General features: G+C 47.3%; 1 long non-coding RNA gene across 1 annotated transcript in view; it reads left to right on the top strand.

The window, feature by feature from the left end:
* Positions 1-20,948, top strand: part of LOC116840120 (uncharacterized) — a 53,712-nt gene extending 32,764 nt beyond the window's left edge. The window contains exon 4 of the long non-coding RNA XR_004377309.2: positions 20,901-20,948. This is a non-coding gene — a long non-coding RNA (uncharacterized LOC116840120). The remainder of the gene's footprint in view (positions 1-20,900) is intronic.
* Positions 20,949-21,299: the final 351 nt, after the last annotated feature.

Here is a 21,299-nt window from a genome sequence, read left to right as displayed (position 1 = left end):
GTCCAACGGTACACACTTCTTTAATGAGTAAATTTAAAAGAAACCCTCTTTAATGAGCTAGAGAGAAGGGACTTCCATGGCTGAACAATGACTGACCAAATGTCAGGTATGAAGCTAAAGGTGTTCCTGAGCCGTCCTGCTGCAGCCTAAGTTAGACTCCTGGGCTGAAACCCTGACCCTATCGAAGTTGATGGGCGTTTTGCCATTGACTTCAGTGAGGCCAGGATTTCACCCCTTGTTCATGGGTGTTTTGCCTCTTTCTCTCTCCATCTCTTTGCACTCACCGAATCCTGGCTCTGACTCAGAGACTGTTCCAGGTAAGGGAGCAGCATGAGAGAAAGGATAAAGCTGAGAGCTGGAGAAGGAGATGAATGGATCAGCAAGGCAGGGGTGGTGGAGAAGGGGGGCTGAGGGGTGAGGTTGGGAAGCTTGGTGCAGTGATGGACAGAAAGGCGATGATGAGGTTGGAGGTGGGTGAGTGATATGACTACAGTGGCAAGAGAGAGAGGCGACTCCATTCACCAGTCTGAGGTAGATGATGGGAGAAGGTTGCAGTGATCAAGTCGAGAGATGACCCAGGTTTCAGCAGTAGGGAAAGAGAAAGGGTGGATTTTGGTAATACAGAAGAAGAGGCAGTGCAGGACTGAGGGGCTGATCCAAAGTCCACTGAGGTCAATTTCCACTGAAATATGGTGTGCTTGTCTAGAGGAGGTTGGCAGGGTAGGGCTGAGCTGACTCTATCCCCCTGTGTGTGCTGTGCTCTCGGTGATGTTTCCTGTATCCCTGCTGCCAGCTGCAGCAGCAATGGCTGTGTACCGAAGCAGGGGTGCTATACACACACAGCAGCTTCCCTCCTCCTATGTTTAACCCTCATAATACCCTGGGTCCAGGCATTTAGATTGCTAAGAATCAAAGGGCAGTCTTTTTGATACTGTGAGGCTGTACTTGCTAGGGTATATTTCTAAGTCACCTTGGTAGTCAAATAACCTTCTTTTTACATGAATGCTTTTGTGATTAGCCAGGGATTTTATTTGTCCCTTTCTATTGTAACAAGAGTCTGGGTGTTTTGGTTGGAAGTTGTGCCCCCTATGAAATAGTGAGAATCTATTAGAGCAACCAGTCAATCAGGGAAATTCTCCAGGCATCCCAGTCACCTGTAATGCAAGAGGATGGGAGAAAGAGAGCTGAGATATTCCTAGCAATGCAGGCAATGACTGTGGGGATTGGGAGCTTTATTGTGCATTTAGAGAAGTCACTGAGAGTGACTGTGAGTACACGTGGTCATGAGTGGTCATGTGAGCCAGTAGCAGTTTGGTAGTGGGTGTGTATGAGCCACTATCTGCATGTGAATGCATAGAGCATGTGCACATTTTTTTCTCTCATGGCCATCGTGAAAAGTTCTTTTCAAAACTTTCTCTGCTGTTTGCTCACTAGACTCACTGCAAAACCATGAAAGTCTGTGGATAATTTGTGATCAGAAAAGGGGATTCCTCCGTTTAGAAAGCATGGGTCATCAAATCAGAGAACCCTAAAGCAATCATAGAATCATAGAAGATTAGGGTTGGAAGAGATCTCAGGAGGTCACCTAGTCCAACCCCTGCTCAGAGCAGGATCAACATCAACTAAATCATCCCAGCCAGGGATTTGTCAAGCCAGGCCTTAAAAACCTCTAAGGAAGGAGATTCCACTACCTCCCTAGGTAACTCATTCCAGTGCTTCTCCACCCTCCTAGTGAAATAGTTTTTCCTAATATCCAACCTAGACCTTCCCACTGCAACTTGAGACCATTGCTCCTTGTTCCATCATCTGCCACCACTGAGAACAGCCTAACTGCATCCTCTTTCGAATCCCTCCAATAGGTAGTCGAAGGCTGCTATCTAATCCCCTCTCACTCTTCTCGTTTGCAGACTAAATAAGCCCAGTTCCTTCAGCCTCTCCTCATAAGTCGTGTCCCAGCACCATAATCATTTTTGTTGCCCTCCACTGGACTTTCTCCAATTTGTCCACATCCTTTCAGGGCGGGGGAGACAAAACTGGACACAATATTCCAGATGTGGCCTCACCCAGTTTTGAATAGAGGGGAATAATCACTTCCCTCGATCTGCTAACAATGCTCCTACTAATGCAGGCCAAAATGCCGTTAGCCTTCTTGGCAACAAGGGCACAGTGTTGACTCGTATCCAGCTTCTCATCCACTGTAATCCCCAGGTCTTTTTCTGAAGAACTGCTGCTTGGCCAGTCTTTCCCCAATACCATGTGACTTACTGATAGGTGACCAATCATATGGTATGAATAATGACCCAGCATAGTCCAGCACATGTTTGAGCAAACTGTTTAGTGAATATCTGTACTGCAATCCCATGGGCTCAAAAATTTTAGTCAGGTCCCAAAAGTTATGAGACGGGCAAAAAATCACGAGATTTTTAAAAAAATACTAAATGTAGGATTCTTTATATTTGTCTTTGGTCTTCTGTGCCTTTAGATGCACTCGGGTTACATTTTCAATCTTTTCTTCACAACCACTTTATAAAGATTCTTCTTTAATCACCAGATTCCAGGATCTGAGGCTGAAAGAAAAACACCAAGTATCACAAGACTTGTGATAAAATCATAAGCGATGGCAACACTGGAATACTGAACAACTTTGCAAGTTACAAGCTGTTTGGGAACCGAAAGAAGTTAAAATCAATCAGATAAATGGTTCCAAGTGACTAATTCACCCAGCCCTAGTTGTGAATCTTAATTCACTCATAAGACAAATCCAGCTGTCCTCACCCAGACCGTAGTCTGCCCTGACTCCTTGCCAAGTTCACCTGGCTCATACAAGGGATGAATCAGGATGTCAGTCTTAACGCCTCCCTTTCCCAGGCAAAATCAGTGAGAGCTTTGCCTGAGTAAGGATTCAAGGCCTTGGCCCGGTGTTTGTCAATTGCCCTGAGGTCTTTGGCTGCAAGGTGTTAGGGAAGGGACAGGTTATTATTACTCTTTATTCCCAGGTGTCAGGCAGTGTGATTTGAAGGACTGACTCATAGCTTATTTTAAGCTGGCATGGTGAGTATGTCTTTACTTTTAGGTCAGAACCTTCCCCCAGGGCCGGCTCAAGGTTTTTTGCTCCCCCAAGCAAAAAAATTTTGGCTGCCCCCTGTCCCAACCCTGGGCTCTCCCCCTCCCAACCCTGCTGCCCCAGCGCTGGGCTTCCTCCTCCCCAGTCCCTTACACCTTCCTGCCCGCCCTGGGCTTTCCCCCCCCCCCACACCTTTCCCTCCTTCTGCCGCAGCCCTGGGTCACTGGTAACTATGTCCCAGGGCAGGTCCATTCCCCAGGAACTTTTGGATGTTGCACCAACCACAGGACGGACTTGGTTCCCCTATGCGTTACAGCCCGCCCTGCGTAAGTGGAACATTTTAGTCTTGTGTGATTGAAGGATTTTGGATGCCTATTTATAAGGACTGTCTTCCATAAATGACGGGAAATTTGAGGTGTCTTTATTTATTCTTTTGTGTCCACTCTTTCTTTCTATGGGGAATTTGCCAATTGCAATCTTCACATCTACTTCCTTTTAAACAAACAACAAGGTCAATGGCTGGTTGAACATAGCAATTTCCAGTCCTTGATACATACTAGTGAGCATTTCTTGCTCAATTTTATCCTACTTTTTCTACAGCAAGTTACAGTGGATCAGTATATTTGATTTGGGAGAAATGAAGTAACAGATGCCCAAACTGAGCTTGAGCATTCCTGAATTTTGAGGTGTTCAAATCTGGAAGGCAAGTGCTAGGGAGGTGGGGAGAGGAGGGGGGCTGTGGGCTCTGCGGGGGAGCACAGCAGCATGTATGTAACAGCACGTCTGGAACTGCGTGGAGCCAGACACGCTGGTCTGAGTGGCACAGTAAGGGGGTTGGAGAAGGGGGTAGGGGTTCCGGGGGGCAGTCAAGGGACAGGGAGCAGGATGGGGTTGGATGGGGCGGAGGTTTGGGGGGGGGCAGTCAGGGGCAGGGAGAAGGGGAGTTGGATAGGGCAGAGGTTCGGGGGAGTAGTCAGGGGACAGGCAGCGGTTGGATAGGCATGGGAGTCCCAGGGGTTTGTCAGGAGACAGGTAGGGGATGGGGTCCTGGGGGGCAGTTAGGGGCAGGGGTCTCGAGAGGGGGTGATCAGGGGACAGGGAGCAGGCGGGCAGTTGGATGGGTTGGGGTTTCTGTGGGGGGCAGTCGGAGGGAGTGGATGGTGGCAGGGTGGGGCTTCCCTCCCCCTGGAGTGTTCTGTTTTTTTAATGTTAAAATATGGTCTTCCTACCATTCACAGCACTCACAGCATGCTGCTGCATGAAGTCCCCCTCCTTCCTTTCCAGTTGGTAGTGACCAAGGGAATGCTGGGAAATGTAGTTCTTTCCCTGCTCCAGGGCTGGCTCTATAGGCAGGGAGCTAACCAAGGAACTACAGCTCCCAGAACCTCCTATTGGTTCTCAGCTCCCATGCCGCCCCTGCAAATGGGCTGCCCCAAGCAGGTGCTTGTTTTGCTGATGCCTAGAGCCGCCCCTGTCTTCCTGGCACCTCCAGCCCACCTGCCTAGGTCATAGCATCCTGACAGGCGGAGGGCAACATGTGAGAGCAGAACCCAAAGAAAATGGCTTCTGAATTTTACTGAGAGCCATGCAGACACCAGATCCCCCAGTGCCTGCAAGCAGTGGCCTCGGGGAATCTACCAACAGACCTGCCTAAGCAAACAGAAAGGTGATACCCTCCCACCCCACATTCCCAGGTTCTGCAGGGTCGTGCCTAGCTTGCCATTGACTTGCATGATTTTGACCAGTTCTCAGGTCAGAGCTGGAACTCAGTCCAAGAAAATTCAGAAGCCATTTTCTTTGGGTTCTGCTCTCACATGTTGCCCTCCGCCTGTCAGGATGCCGTCTTGGGCATATCAGACTACAGCCATGAGAATGATCAGCAGCACATGCTAAGGGCCATGACTGAGCTACGGTAGAATTTGGATCAGATGTCCATGATGTCTCAGGTAGAAGAAGTCAAGGCCAGGGCAGGAGATGAGGGTGCTGGGTTACATGAGTCCAACAAAGGACTCTTTGAATGTCTCTGTACCTCAGTTTCATCCCTGGGCATAGAGAAAGGCACTTGGCTCCAGTCTGGCTTCTGTCCTCACTAGTTGTGCCCACCTCTCAACAGCAGCATGCCAACCCTTTGGAAGCCAGGCACGCTTTCTCTGGTGGCTGTGCTCCACCAGACAAGCCAGGGAAATACCAATTAAGCCTGCTCAGTTCTTCCTCTCAGGTTGCAGATACAAAAATTCACAATGAAAAGCTCAAATAGGTTCAGGGGAACTGGCCCTCAAATTGCTGCAGGAATGTGGCTTTTGGCTCCAGCCACACTTAGATCCAGTATACCCGTGTCTTATGCAGGAACTCTGCATCATCTACCGATGGGTTTTGGATCCCTTGACATTTGGTCTTTTTAATGCCCAAGGTGAAGTGACCCTTAATTCCAAACTCCAGTAGAGTCTGGTGACATCTAATAGTGGATAGGAAAAACTGATACGCTATGTTGGGCTCAGAGCCAGGGTGCAGCTAATGACCAAGCTGTATCTGACTTAAAATGGTGGATATAAAGTTTGTCTTGCCCTCTGGAATGGCCAGGTTCTGAATTTACCCGTTAATGCTTCAGTTCTAAATGCACGGAAGAACTTGGCCTGACAGAGGAAAAATATCCTGCAAAGAACTGGAAACCTCCTCCCTCTGCCTGTGCCTAGCCTCAGAGCTGATACCCCTCTGGACACTTGTCCCAACAGAGCCCTCTCCTCCTGCCTGCCCCACTTTTCCTCTTTTGCTGCATCGGTCACCCATCCAGCCTCTGCTTAATTCAAGCCCCTCACCACCCCACAGCGAAATACAAATTTGCTTTGTCAAAATTCTTTGCCGGGTTGATCTGCAGAAGAGTCTTCCTGTTGGGAGAAATATTTCCATACGAGCAAAGCCTCTTAATGAATCTGTGGCAGCAAAGTGGGTAACGTGCTCTCCTCGCCAAGGCTGCTTGGCACAGCTCGAGTCACGTAACCAGACTAGTGTGCCAGCAAGGGACAGAGCAGGAAGAGTTAAACTGGGGGCTACTAATCCGTGTGCATGAAGCATAGCACAATTCTCTCTCTCTCTCTCCCTTCATTCTCATCTAGCCTCTCCCCGTTCCTCGCCCAGGCACACACACAGACACCTTTTTTCATCTTCCTCATCTCCTTCTATCCATTTCTCCATCTCTTTCACTCGCTGCCTCCCCCTAACCCCAATATTCCTCTTACTTAGTCTTGTTCTCCATCTCTTTCTTTACCCTCTTCTTCTCCTTCCTCTTGCAGTCTGTCTCTCCCCTGCTCTCCTGTGTTGCCCCCCCGCCCCAAATTGCCCTGCACACGCCTCCCTCACACTCACTCTTTCATGTCTCCAGAGCTGGATATTCAAGTGGGAACTAGGGGCTGTATATTTTGGCTGTGGTGGAGGTCACAGCTATATGGGGATCGTTTAAAAGAGATTTGCCCACATCCCAGCCCATGTGACCAGCCTCAGCTGCAGCTCTCTCTTTCTTAATCTGGAGATAAGCGTGATTATCCGAAGAAGGGCTGTTCTGAGCTTTGTAACTGTGACAGGGGAGCTTTCAAGTCGCACTTTGCTGGCAGAGCAGCGTTTAAAGCCGGGGAATCAGATTCCAAGCGTGGCTTTGCATCTCTTTTCTGCTGGGAGCATGGTGCAGGGCTGGCAGTGGGGATGGGAGCTTTATTAGGACTTTGCTTATGGTGCGGAAAAGCAGGGGGAACAAAATCCAGATTCACTAGCCCATTTCACAACCACAGCAGAGTTGCAGAAAGCGGCATTGAATAAAGAGGATGGGCCGGTGTGAGCCCTGATCTAAGTGGCTCGGACTCTCGTTGACTTCACTATGCTCACACCATGGCTAAATTTGGTTCCTTGCATCTCGCCAGCTCTGCTGATAGTTCTCTTCATTGCAAATGAGTTGTTTAGTGGCCCCAATTCCTCTGTCTCCCAACCAAACGAAACCCATTGCCCTGAAACCACACAAAGGCAAAGTTATTGTTCTGGAAGGCGACTGAGATGGTGCAGGGAATTGGCAGGGAGATCTGGAATGTTCCCCTTCTGGATCATTAGCCTGAATGCTGCCCAAGTTAGTAGCTACTCAGTGCTGTTATTGGGTGACATCTGTTTGGCCTGCATAAAATGTGTCCAATGCTCAGACTCTTGGCCTGTCTCTTAGCAGGCCAGGTATCTGCATTGGAAAACCCACCACTGCCACCTCTCATACTAACTGACCCTGTTGAAAGGCTCAATGGAGAGGCCAAAATCAGAGGCCAGTATTGGACAGTGGCACAGTGGTGGAGGGTAATTCATTTGGGAAGCTTGCACTGCCACTGCCCATGCTGTACTTCTGTGGAGAGAGGTCTTCAGCCTCTAGGGTGGGGAAGCCAGCATTCTTCACTGGCAGCAAAGCGAGCCCTTAAAAAATTTGGATTTGGGAAACTGGGAGCCAACCGCTGCAGGTTGTAGGGCCTTAGATATTGATTTGGGGGTCAGGCTGCAGTTATTGCTACCTGTCTTGGGTGGCTGATCCGCGCCACAGCCAATGGGACTTGATCATTGGGAGGAGGGTGGTTCAGTAGCTAAGATGGAACCCCACTTCCTTTTCATTTGGTATGTCTTCACAAGTGGCAATGGGGCTTTTCCTTCCACTTCTGGGACTCATTTGTTCAGCTTGAATGTTCCCGTTGTGAGACCTGGCATAATTCCAGGGCTGCCTTTAGACCTGGTCCTGCAATCATAGAATCATAGAATATTAGGGTTGGAAGGGACCTCAGGGGGTCATCTAGTCCAACCCCCTGCTCAGAACAGGACCAATACCCAACTAAATCATCCCAGCCAGGGCTTAGCCAAGCGTGACCTTAAAAACCCCTAAGGCAGGAGATTCCACCACCTCCCTATGTAACCCATTCCAGTGCTTCACCACCCTTCTAGTGAAAAAGTTTTTCCTAATATCCAACCTAAACCTCCCCCACTGCAACTTGAGACTATTGGTCCTTGTTCTGTTGTCTGGTACCACTGAGAACAGTCTAGATCCATCCTCTTTGGAACCCCCTTTCAGGTAGTTGAAAGCAGCTAGCAAATCTCCCCTCATTCTTCTCTTCTGCAGACTAAACAATCCCAGTTCCCTCAGCCTTTCCTCATAAGTCATAAGTCAATGAAATCACTGGGGCTGCAGGATCAGGCCATCAGATGATAGCTTCTCACCTGTTTAAAGACAAGAGCCTACATGGGGTGAAGGCTAAGATCCTCGATGTCCATTTAGTGTGAACGTGGTTTGCTGGGGTGAGGGGGGTCTTTGGATGGGTTTGGGGGGGGAGTACTGAAGTGATGTCAATAATTTCACCAGAGACTCCCCCCCAAAATATGTGTCCCTGATGCTGTGCTAACCTCTATGTCCCATGGCAGGGGGTGCACTGGGGAGAGCGGTGCTGGAGAGTTCAGCTGGGGAATTTAGGTGCATGTTTTCCTTTTCAAAGAACGCCCTTTCCCATGCCCAAGGAAAATGGTGACATCCCTGAACAAACAAGCTTCTATGTCATGCTCCTGCTGGAAATGTTTCTACTTTGTCCCTGAATTATAAGATTGAGGTTGAAGTCTTGGGCCCACTGAAGTCAGGGGGCAGTTTTGCTGTTGACTTCTGTGTAGGAGGATTTCACTCTGAGTGCAGTGCTAGGGCAGCACAGTGCGTGGCTGAGCAAAGAGCTAATGAGCTGATGCCAAGGTTTCCTCCTTCCAACAGAATAATTGAAAATGGCCTGCCCTCTCCTGGGGGTATTGCATCCCCAGGTCTCACCCGATAGATTGTGGGTATGATGTACAGGTCACTGAGCATGGAAAGGGGCAAGGAGAGGCCAGGGCTATGCCTTCGTTTATGTTTGCACAGCACCTAGCGCACTAATGATGAGAAAAGGCTGCAGGCACAGTGATAGGTGCTCTCTCTACCTGACTTCTCAAGGGTGGCCAAACAATTATCCAGCTTACCTCAGTTCTCCCATCCACATGGAAAACACTTGGTTACTGTGGGCCAAGGCCATGCTAGTCTCTGGTAACGCCAGCAGGAATATGTTTTAATTTGAAGTGTCCAGGACTGGACTAAAGACTCGGCGTGGGCTCCAAAATACAAATCCAAAAAAGATTTTTCTTCGTCAGCTGATTCTGAAGAGGACCTGATTCTGCCCCAGCACCGGTCACTCACTCCAGATCAGGCCCTGGAATCGTGAATCCTCCCCTCTGACCGGTAGTGATGCCAGGTTGATGCTGTTTAATAATTATAAAGCCTTGGCCACAACCAGTCATGTGGCATTATTAGGAGTCAGAGAGAATGATGGCATCTGGTGCATTAGAAATAAGTTTGTGTAGCTACAGAATTGGGGTTGGTAGATTTCCATTTCCAGGCTTTGTGCACTTGCTCTGCACTCTCCCGCACATGGATCATTGTGTTGGGACAGCTAGATGACTGGCCTCTGCGGAACCAGTTCCCAATCAAATGTTCTAGGCACTCTTGTGGCGCAAGTTCAAGTAGCAAGCTTGCTCCCTAGGCAAGCACTGTAAGAGCAGCACGTTCAGCCCCCATGGGAGAGGAAGCACATCACCCTCCAGTGCTTGGGGCAGCTCTGACTGGCTTCGAAAGGAGCCACATCCCTGTCCAGAGGATGGGTTGCTGGAAGTGGGGCAAGTGAGGCTAGGGAGTCACAGAGGAAATGTAGTAATGCTTAGTATTTATATAGGATGGATAATCCAATAGCATGGTGGAGCCTTATGTAGCTGGGGGACATAGCACTTCCATTAAATACGTGGGGGTGGTCATAGAAGATCTTCTCCCACAAAGTCAGCCTGCCACACAGAAAGGCCTTTACTTGAAAGGTTTATCTCTGCGATCGGGATTCCTTTGCTTTTGTTTGGGTTTATGGTAGGAGTGTTTTGAGAGAGATGGGCCAAGGAGAAGGTGAATGGATCAGGATTAGGGTGAAGACGGGGACTGGAGTTTGGGTTCAGATCAGATCAGGACTAGGGGGCAGCTTTGATAGCTGCTACCTTGTTAGTGGTTCTCATGAAATTCTGGCTGTATCCTCACTGAAATGAGAAATAGCCCTTCCCAGTTTGGGACCCAACCTGGGATGAAAATTGTTGGGCAGTTTCCAGTCTGGCAGGTTGAACCTGAACCTAGCCAAAATTCAAAGAAGGTTGGATTCAAGGATCTACTTTTGGCTATCTCTAGTTTTATCTGATGGGAATTTGCAGTGAAAACTCAGCAGGTCTCTCAGCTGAGGCTGCTTGTAGAGATGCACTGGTTTCCCTGCATGGTGATCCAGTGACATTTTCTTTCCTCCACACCGCAGGCTGTCAAGGCTGTTGTGCATCCTAAAATCAGCCTACTGTGCATCGGAGGCAATTCATGTATCAGATGTCCAGGGAAGAGGTGGGAGAATTGGAATGTGTGTTCCCCCATGACGGTTTTGCCCAATGATCTATAGGGACAGCTCAACTGGCTTCCACCAGTAGCGACTCCTAGGAGCTGTTTTCAAACTGTGTACTTGCAACTGCATGTGGATGTTTGTATGTGCAATTGTATGCTTGATTTTTGCATGCAACGACCATGTTTGGGCACATATGTTATTTGCATGGACCAGTATCCAGTTGGTGTATATAATCCTGGGGACTAAATAAGCAAATTAGGTAAGGAGTTGCAAGTGCATAATTCTGAAAAGCAAGCTCTTAACTATTACTCACACTGCCTTTGCATGTTTATGGAGTGTCATGCAACCAGTCCTTATATGGATGGAAGAGCTGTCTTCCCCACTGCACCCCAGCGTGCTGCTAGCTTGCTAGCTGAATTGGTAAATTGCTTGCCTGAGCCCTCCTTTTCATGCCTATGGCACACTGCAGTGCTTTGGTGAGACTGTGGCCCCAGATGTGTAGCCTTGCTCCAGTGTATTGCATGAGGAACAATAAGGTGGACACAGGACCACATTTTCTCCTAGTGACTGTGAAATACTGGACAAAAGTTTTGGATTCAGAACATACACATATAATATTATTGATTTTCTTTAACAAAAAATGTTTGGAGAATGGAAAAAAAGATTAAAAAGTGAAAAGTAAAGAACTGGGAATGGAAGGGAGGGAAGAGGTGCAGAGAGGGGAAAGGAGCATGACATATCTGTTTACAGCCACTAAGAATTAATCAAAGGTTACTAAAATGCCCAATTTTTTTCAAATTTGTCTATGGTCTCCCTTCTGTGAAATGTTACCCATTCTTTAGCTGCTAGGGCAGCCAAATTGCTGCGCTAAGCTTCTATCCCTCCCAAATTTAGATTGCCTGTGCCGAGTCTGGAACAAAGATTTGAAGCCTAGCCAACGGGCAAGCGCCTTGCAAAACATTAAACTCTTCTATTGATCTACAATTAAGGCTGATCAAGCCATGTTACATGTTCTGAAGGAACTGAGCTACAAAATGAAACAGGGGACAATGACATATTTCTCTGGAGACTTGTGCAATCCCACATTCATTAGAAAGAGAATGGAGACATAGCCGCCATGTGTGTATTTGCATTTGTGCATGTGTGTAATGGTCACGTACATATATTTGCCTATGTAGTTACACATCAGTTTGTGTATTCATACATTTGTGTGGATGTATGACTCTGTGTACGAACGTGTGTGTGTGTGGGGGGGGAAATGGGTAGGAGAGGTCACTCTCTGTTCTTAGAAATCTCTTAAAACTGGTGTGAGCTCCTAGAGAAAGTGTTAAAGTTTGAATTGCAAGCAAAAGATGAAAATGTCTCCCTCCAAGTTGTTCCTATTAATTTCAGGGCATGTACCAGGAGTTTGTGTGGTAAATTAAAGTGTAGAGGAAGTCAGTGAGTCCTCCTAGTTAGACCAGGGGACTAGGAGTTAGAACAGCTGTATTCTTAGTCTCAACTCTTCCACTGATTCACTGGGTCAAATTCAACACTAATGTAAGTAGCTGCAACTTTATTAAGGTGACTAGCATGGGGCCCCCTTGCACCAACCTGTGACCTTGGGCCAATTCCTTGCAGTGCTCTGTGCCTCAGTTTCTCCAAGTATGACATAAACCTGCCCTTTGTAAAGTGCCTTAATTTCTTATATCCAAGTCATTACATCAGTGCAAAGGATTTTATTGTACACCTTACTGGAGGAAGGAGACTCTGGTGGAATTAACTGGTGAGTCAGGAAGCTCATGGTTTGAAATTATCACTAAAAGTCAGTGCATAGATGGTTGTTTTCTCTGCCATGCCTGATCAGAATGAGCATCTGAAGCAATGACTATGAGAATCTAACTGTATGAAAAGCTTTTCTCACCTTCCTGGGCTAAAGTAAAGACAGGAAAATGGAGGGGAAGGGGTTAACGGAGTGATCCATTTGGTGACCTGGTAGAGGATGGTTTCCTGACATGACATACAGAAGAGAGAGCTAGAAGGATAACTGAGCCACTTCTGTTTGGAGAGTGCCAAGAGGACGTGTTCACTGAAGGCACAGACGGGGCAGCAGCTCAGGAATGGCAGCCAGAACAATGTTTGTATTTGGGACTTGGATGACACCAAATAAGGGTGAAATAAAGATGCTGCCTTTCAGGCAAGGGTATTTTGGAAGTCTGCAGAGAGGACTGAGTGAATTTGAGTTGATTAAAACAACTGAGTGAATGGACAAAGAGGACAAAGATGAACCATTCTCTCTCCAGTGAGGGTCCTGAAGGCCATCCAGCAATGAGCACTGAACACTCCAATTCTTACAAAGATAAATGGATGATTGGCAAAGGGAATTCAGGAGACAGGCAGAGTTATAGATGAGGTCCAGTCCATAAGACAGAGAAGGGATCTGAAAGGGAAAGTTGAATGAGCATGGAAGATAACCAATACGTATTATTGATTGATGCATAAACAAGAAATTCGTGAATGTTTTCCTAGAAAGAGTGAAGGGAAGATTTTCAGAGATGAAGGGGAAGGCAAAGCCCAATCAATGAAATGGTTAGCTCGGTTTCAGGAGGTGCATAGAGTCCTCAGGCCAGGAACTGATGCAAGATTTTCAGTGAAGGAATCAGGATCACAGCAGAAGAAAGAGCAGGTTCAGTTAAGTATCAGAGGGGTAGCTGTGTTAGTCTGGATCTGTAAAAGTAGCAGAGAATCCTGTGGCACCTTATAGACTAACAGACGTTTTGGAGCATGAGCTTTTGTGGGTGAATACCCACTTCATCGGATGCATGTAGTGGAAATTTCCAGGGGCAGGTATACATATGCTAGCAAGCAAGCTAGAGATAAAGAGGTTAGTTCAATCAGGGAGGATGAGGCCCTGTTCTAGCAGTTGAGGTGTGAAAACCAAGGGAGGAGAAACTGGTTCTGTAATTGGCAAGCCATTCACAGTCTTTGTTTAGTCCAGAGCTGATGGTGTCAAATTTGCAGATGAACTGAAGCTCAGCAGTTTCTCTTTGAAGTCTGGTCCTGAAGTTTTTTTGCTGCAGGATGGCCACCTTAAGGTCTGCTATAGTGTGGCCAGGGAGGTTGAAGTGCTCTCCTACAGGTTTTTGTATATTGCCATTCCTGATATCTGATTTGTGTCCATTTATCCTTTTCCGTAGTGACTGTCCAGTTTGGCCGATGTACATAGCAGAGGGGCATTGCTGGCATATGATGGCGTATATTACATTGGTGGACGTGCAGGTGAATGAACCGGTGATGGTGTGGCTGATCTGGTTAGGTCCTGTGATAGTGTCGCTGGTGTAGATATGTGGGCAGAGTTGGCATCGAGTTCAGTTAGGATCCACCCAAGATTTTGAAGGAAGAGGCAAAGATATGAAGAGCTTATAGAAGATGTATTCAAAACCTCTTGGAAAATAACTCTGCATGTATAGGCGTAAAGGGCTCCACACATTTCAGCATGAAGGATTGATCACCCATTGTTGAAAAGCAGCCAGCTCTGGAGTGGAAGCAGCAGCCATTCTCCACCAGCAGCATGACACAGCAGCTTTTCAGGATGAAAAGTGAAAATTGCCATCTCCAGTTGAAGGGACAGGATGGAGTTTAAGTGGTTAGAATGTAATCTCCCAGACTGGAATGGGGCCAGTACACTGGGATTAACACCCACTGAATCACCACAAGTGACAAGAGCCTTCATGATCCATTGCAGAAAGCCAGCCTAACGCCCCACATTGTACTTGGTTATCAAGTCAGTTCTGACTCAGCTGGAACACCTACACAGTCAACCCTGCCTATTCCTGAAGCACCCTGAGTTTTACTTTGGTCTCAGACACGTACTGATTCTGCTCAGTTTGAAGTGATAGCCCAAGGTAGGATGGCTGTGGACCAAAGCCATACTGATGGACAAGGGAAGGCTGATGTACCATTTATATTGAAGGGACTTTGAGACCATTCAGAAGACTAATTATTATTATTACAAACATTTATTATAAGGCCCCCTTCTCCATGGAATGTGAGTCTATTTTTCATTGATTAAAACCTTGACAAAAACATGTATGTTTATCTGACCCTTATCACCATAGGATCTGCGTTCCCTATGAAGTAAGAAAGTGCCACTGTCCCCATTGCATAGAAAAGGGACTGAGGCACAAAGATCACACAAACAGTCTGTAGCAAAGCTGAGAAGTGGGCACGCATCCTGAATCCCGCTTCAGCATCTTAGCCCTGAGACCATCCTTCCCTTCAAATACCACAGAACTGGGGGAGACATAGTCAATACGCTGGCTGCTCCAAATTCTGCCACAAATCACAAAAACCCTGGACAAATGGCTGCCTCTTGCAATGCTTTCTAATGGAGCCCACCGCAGGCTCTGAATTATTTCTAGTGGAAATGAATTTCAGACCGAAGGACCTTCTCCCAAGAAAGGCCTCACCCATCTCCCTTGAGGTTCAGCCTTGGGGCAGGTGGGTTAAATGTTCTGGACCAGCATGGATGCTGCAGGTGAGACAGGAAGAGCTGGACTTTAAAGTAGCTGGTCCGTAAGTCATTTAGGGCTTTGTAGATAGTCACCATCACCTGGAATTTCAGCCAGGGGTTGGCCAGCCTCCAGAGTTTAGCCTAGGTGTGATATGCTCTCACCAGCCTACTTTTGTTCTGAGATCCTGCATACTGTGCTAAATGAAACTTCAGCATGGGTTTCATGGTTAGCCTCAGGAAAAGCATCTTCGTCAACCATGGAGTTAACAATCGGCTAATCTGAGAGGAACGAATGCATTCTCCTGCTAGCCATAGGGAAACATGACTTCAGCAGTGGGGTTATACAGGAAATGCTAAGCAGGGCTGCAAAGCAGGATCAGATGGAGACGTTCACCTGGATGCAGGAGAGGGACACCCTGCCTAAGCAAACTGAAGAAGCAGTAATGAGAGTCACTGAGGGGAGAAGCCATGGATCTAATTCACTTGAGTGCTAAAGTTTGAATCCTCTCATCTTAAAACCTTTCTCTTTCTTTACTATTAATATCTGAGTAGTGCTTAGAGGCCGCAGCTGAGACTGGAATCCCATTGTGTTTGGCCTCCTTGCATCCCTCCTCTCTGTGACACATGCCCACACTCACCTTCCTCATCACTGCCTTTTCCTTCCCTCCCTTTGCTGTCTCCTCCCACCCCACTCACTGAAACTACGCTGTTTGATACTTATTTGCATAATTTTCCATTTTCAGCATCCTCTTCCTTTTGTCTCCTCCTCGTACAAAGCTTCACCCTTTCTGCCTGTATGAGTCTCTGTAACTAACTCTGCAAAGCATTGCTCTCCTGGTCTGCATAGGAAAGACACTCTATAAAATATAGAACATTACCAAGCCTTTTCCCCCATGTCATTGATTTACCAGTGGCCTGAATGGGATCATTACGAGGGTGGTTATTGAGGTTCTATTTTGGACATTTGCCACTGCTTGCAATGCCTGCGCTCGCCACCAATGGACTGAGATTGAGTTAGGATCCCTGAGGCTAACATTTCCACTTTCCATTTCTTTGATCTCAGTCTCTTTTCCTGAATTTATGGCCTTGGCAAGTCAAAACATCTCTTACCCAGCTTGACTCTTCCTTTCTGCTAGTGAAAGAACTCCCTCTCTCAGTGCCACGTGGCAGATGCCAGAGCTGAGTATCAGCTGTGCATCCAAATTAGGGTAAGAGCAGAGGCAGGCACCCACATTTTGTCCAACCAAGAGCTTGGCCAGGAATCTGAGGGATCATCTAGTCTGCACGGCAGGAAGCAGGCCTCACCTGCTCCTGTCTCTAATATGATGGGGTGGCCTCCACAGGTGACTAGATCCAGACTGCCAAGTGTCATTTTGACTTAAGTAGTCTGGCTGCTGGAGCAGCACATGTTGACATTTATCATCTCTACAGTCCATACATCACTAGTTAAGGGGAGAGTGGCCACTGGCTGCTTTGTACAATTCTGGCTACAATGATGTGAGAAGCTTCAACTTTAGACTGATCCACTTGACACCCAAATACCTAATGTGACTTCACCTAGCACCAAGCCATTAAGCGGCAGGGGCAATCCTTCTCCCCCCAGGTGTGGGTTAATGCCATGGTCTCCTATCATCAGCTGGCCCATCTCTTCCTTTCCTACTATCCTGCTAGACTGGCAGCCCTGATTCCAATAAAGAACAGCCACCATTCCAATAATGTTCAGCCACGCAGCCTCGTGTGGTGGAAATAAATATATCTCATATTGAGAGGGAGGACACTTAGGTTTATGATGAAGGGTGCTCAGCATGTGATGGGTTAACACAGTCTCCAGCTAATTTCTGCAAGCCAGCTCCCCTCCTCTTCGTTGCTTCTGTATGCAGCAGACAGGGCCTCTGCCTACGTTCCTGCACTGAGCTGTTGCTAGGGGAGCAGTTAGGCAAGTCTGAGCTATGCAGGGAAAAGACCTGGCCTGTCAAAGTGTCTGAGATGAACCATAGCCCAGTCCCCCCGCAGCTGGGCTCAGGCATGCCTCAGCCCTTGTTTGAAGCCTGGGAATGGCAAAGCCCAGTGAGGTTCAAGGGCAAACTTGCTATTCATTAGTCAGGGGTCCTTGACGTTCCCACTCTCTGTCTCCCTTCTTCTTCTTCTTTTTTCTATCCCTCTTTTGACACATTCCTGGGTGCCTTTGGTGAAAGCTCCCCTCCGCCTCCTCGCCTCTGCATAGACTTCCCCAGGAGACCAGGCAGGGAGAGGAACAATGACTGCAGGATGTCTATTCAAACCAGGGGCCCGGTCAGACTGGCTAGATCACTTGGTGTTTGCTGGTTGGGTCCCTTGCTGGGTTCTTCTTCCCCAACGTGTGTGTGACTGCGTGTGTGTGTGTGGAGAGACACCCTGCTGTCATTTGACTTGGATGTCAGATCACCGATAGTCTTATTATCTTGATATTTGCAGGAAGTTGTCATTTAAGATAAGAAAATGTCAGCTGCATTTCTGTGTCTCAAACAGCCCAAAGTGCAGAAAAGTTCCTTCTTATAAAATATAAATGATCGCCTAGGCACATGAGGACAGGACAAGTTAGCAAGTCAGAGAATGTCTTTTTACACACATGTGCACACACACACACACACACACACACACCTCTAGTGCACAAGATAAAACAAGCTGTGTAGCCATAACACTCGCAGCCTCCCTTCTTACCCCATTGAATGGAATATTTCATAGCTCTTAGAAGCTGAAGCTCCCTTGTAATTATCCAAGGCAAACAGCACGTGTTATTAGTTTAAAATGGTTTCTCCCTCCCCAGACCCCTGGAGCAGAATGGAGGTGTAATTGTGCTAAGGAGTTAGCAGGGGAGAACACAGCTTTTGGTCACATTCAAGTTGGAGGGCTTGAGCCAGGGAGCCAGTATGAAAGACTCTTATTTGCATAAGCAGCATGTGTCTGTACAAAAAGAAAGATATAAGGGGCTTTCAAAATTCAATCGAGGTTGGAAGGAAAATAAGGGGCAGGGGAAGCAGAGTGAAAAAAAATTGACAGTGAAAAGGGTTTTGCTAAGTAACACCCCAGCGAGATTAAATTGTCCAGAAAGTTTCTCCCTATGAGTCTATGAATTGGGCGATGGGGTGAGGTGAAGGGGAGGGGCAGAGTCCATCCTTCCAAAGGGCATGAATAGGAAATTGACAAAGGAAAAAAAATCTGATTAGGCAGGTAAGCCCTGCATTTTATTTGTTGTTAGTTTGGGGTTTGTGCCCAGCAATGTTACCAGCAATGCTGGGGCCTCATCAATGGAGAAGGTGCTTTTCTTTTTGTAAAGAACCACAAACGTTAGCAGAACATTCAGCTGATTTATAACAATAGAAAGTAACAGAAGCAGGTCCCTGGCTGTCTCCCACAGTCCCAGGCTAACGCAGGGAGTGGAACAGTAATTGTGAATTTTTATGGAAAAACAAAGCTATTTTTCAACCCTGACCTACTGCCTGATCCAAAACCCACTGAGGCAAGTGGAAAAACCTGACTGGTTTGGGATCAGGTCCCTAGTGAATTTTTTTGTTTCCCAACACCGGTTAGTAAGAGTCCCAGGCCTGTACTGGAAATGTACCATGCAGTTTCTTTTTCGCGTGTTTTCTTGATATAGATAGCCAAAGGTTCATGGCACTGAATAATGTGCAGGGACAGAGTATTTGCAATAGACCTCAGCTTTTCTAAAGCCCCTTGGAAGAAATGGGGGTTGAAATCAGAGGAGTCTGTCCAATCTCCCCACCCACACACACATGTATTAGATGCACAAAGGTTCACATTACTCAAGATGGCGGATAGCAGCAGATGGCATTGCGGCTTTCAGGAGTGGGTTTCTATCCCCTACCAGTAAGTGCCTCCTCTATTTGCACAATAGATGAGCCCTGCAGGCTGCAGCAGACTGAGGCCGACCGCCAAGGTGGAGGGGCAAAGGAACATAGAACATCAGTCCTGTGTTTGCTCCTGCCTGCTTCGGTTGGAGGGGGAGCAGAGTGGTGCCTCCACCTAAGGTGGAGATTGGAATCTTCTGGCTGGGCTGCCTAAATTCTTCCCGGCTGACCACTAAGGTGCAGACTCTCCCCCCGCCCCCTTTTTTTTTTCTCTTTTGAAAATGACCTCTTTAGTGAGTTGTTCAGTTTTAGTGGCAATCCCCAGCTGCCCTGGGTGCACAGCAAGCACGAAATTTTAAAGAGGCAAGAGAGTAAACGAAGCTGCTCGCTCTGCTTAGTAAGAGCTTAACGTAACTACATGGGAAATGGAGCAAAATCCAAATCAATGTGGAGCCATGTCCACAAACAGATGCCCACTGGGAGGAGCAGGGAAGGGGATCAGGGATCACCAGCTGAACTGAGCACCTAGGACCCCATCCATAGTCCTTTGCAGTCAGTGGAAAGATGCCCATTGATTTCAGTGGGCTCTGAATCAAGCCCCTGTTTGGACTGCTTGGAGTGAGAGACAGTGGGCCCAGTGCAGAATGGAGTAAGCAGGTTCTGCCCAGTGATTTCAGGGGGATCTGCATGTCAGATGGGTGTGAGTTACGCTGCATTGCTCACACCTGTTTTATTACCACTCTACCTCTGAGCAAAGGTAGGCCAGTACCAAAGACTTTCCACCAGCCTTCAGGTTTTAATGTAGAATTAATTTGGGCCTGACCCAAACCCCATTAAAGTGAAGAGGAATCTTTCCATTGATGCCAATGAACTTTCAATCTGGTTCATAATGAATATTCTAGCAAAGGTGTTTAGGAGCAGGGGATGTTCCTGGACAGAGTGATTTTCAAGTGAAGGTCCCTGGAAATCAGACTCTGGCTTCATAAATGTTGGGTGTTCACATGATTCAATCAAACAATTACACTTGCTCATCCACTCAAGGAACAAAAATGTTCTCTAGGTGTCCAATGAAAGACCGAATTCTCTCCGGTAACTCACAAAAGAGACATATAGCAAGAATTATTCACAAAAATTAGTTTATGGGTAATTCTGAATATTTTAAGAAATTGTGAGCTGGTGAAGAAATGAGCTGAAACTAGCTGAATTATAGTTCTTTGTTAATTATTGACCCAGCTCTGCTCCTAACCTGGCTTTACAACCACGGGTTACATCACCAGTGTGATGTGGCCTACCAAGAGAAATTGGCAAAGGAAAGGAACTGGATTTGCAGGCAGTCCCAGTAGCTAGGGGCTTGTGACTGGCAGAAAATAACAACGCGAAAGAAGTGAGACGGATAAGAAAGAACAGGGAAAATAGCTCAAATTACCTTTTTCCTGACCATAATGGCTTTTGATCCAGCCTAAATAGTTCTATATCACTTTACAGAAGGGCCTGTCAAAGACAAGGGCTTAGAAACCAGGGAATGTTAACATGAAGATTAAAACATCAGAGGGCTGGTTCTTTAGAGGCTCTGACATGCAGAGTAATCCCATGCCCCAAAGCCTTAGGAGGAAGGCCACACAGTGACCCCTCCCACTGACTGGCCACATGCAGGATCTCTGAGCTCAGAGCTCCTCAGCCCCTCTCAGAGAGAGGTGGGGAGATTCACCAAGAAAGTGACAGTGAGAAAGAGCCAGCCACAGGGCCTGAGGGGAGCCCAGAATTTCAGTAGCACAGGGGCCTTGTTGCTCACCCTATAAAGCAAAAGGCTCGAAGCAGCAGAACTGGGCTGAATGTGTAAACTCTGGCCATGGCAAACATTTTGCGGGAGTGGGTGTTGTTCCTTGGCACGGAGAGTGTTTCAGTGAAACAATCACTGTGCTTTGGCATTGGCTTCATCCATGGCTGAGAGGCTTCAGGCGCAGCTGGCTTACTTCCTTGCTGATGTGATTTTAGGTGTGAAGATTTTATTGGTGTGGGAAATAATGTTGGGGGGTTTGTTTGCTTTGTTGTAGATTCCTGTGACTGGCGACTGGCAACTGGTTGGACGCCTTCCGTTTCTTTGTTAAACTTCACCACAGCTGAAACCCGCCAGGGACTTTTCGCTTCACATACAACTACTCATCGATCAATGTACCAGGCAACTATTTTACAAATGGCCCAGAGAAGAGGCTGCTTGGACACTGGCCATCGAGGGCTTTCGGGATTGCAGTTGAAGAGGGTGAGATCTGTGGAGCAGCAGAAAACTTTAACTTGCTGTCAACTGTACAATGAATGCATCTCTGGTGAATCTTTTGTGGTCCCCTTTGCTGCTCTGTAACCCCTGGATATCACAGTCCTCCTCGCTCCTGTTCAGACTGCCTGGCCTAGCTTGGGAGAGACCGGAAAGCAAATGCCTCGACTGGAAAAAACAA

This window comes from Chelonoidis abingdonii, chromosome 9, assembly GCF_003597395.2.
Source record: "Chelonoidis abingdonii isolate Lonesome George chromosome 9, CheloAbing_2.0, whole genome shotgun sequence".
NCBI classification, from domain to species: domain Eukaryota; kingdom Metazoa; phylum Chordata; order Testudines; family Testudinidae; genus Chelonoidis; species Chelonoidis abingdonii.
Note: the sequence above shows the minus strand (reverse complement) of the source record. Positions and strands in the feature narration are given on the sequence as shown.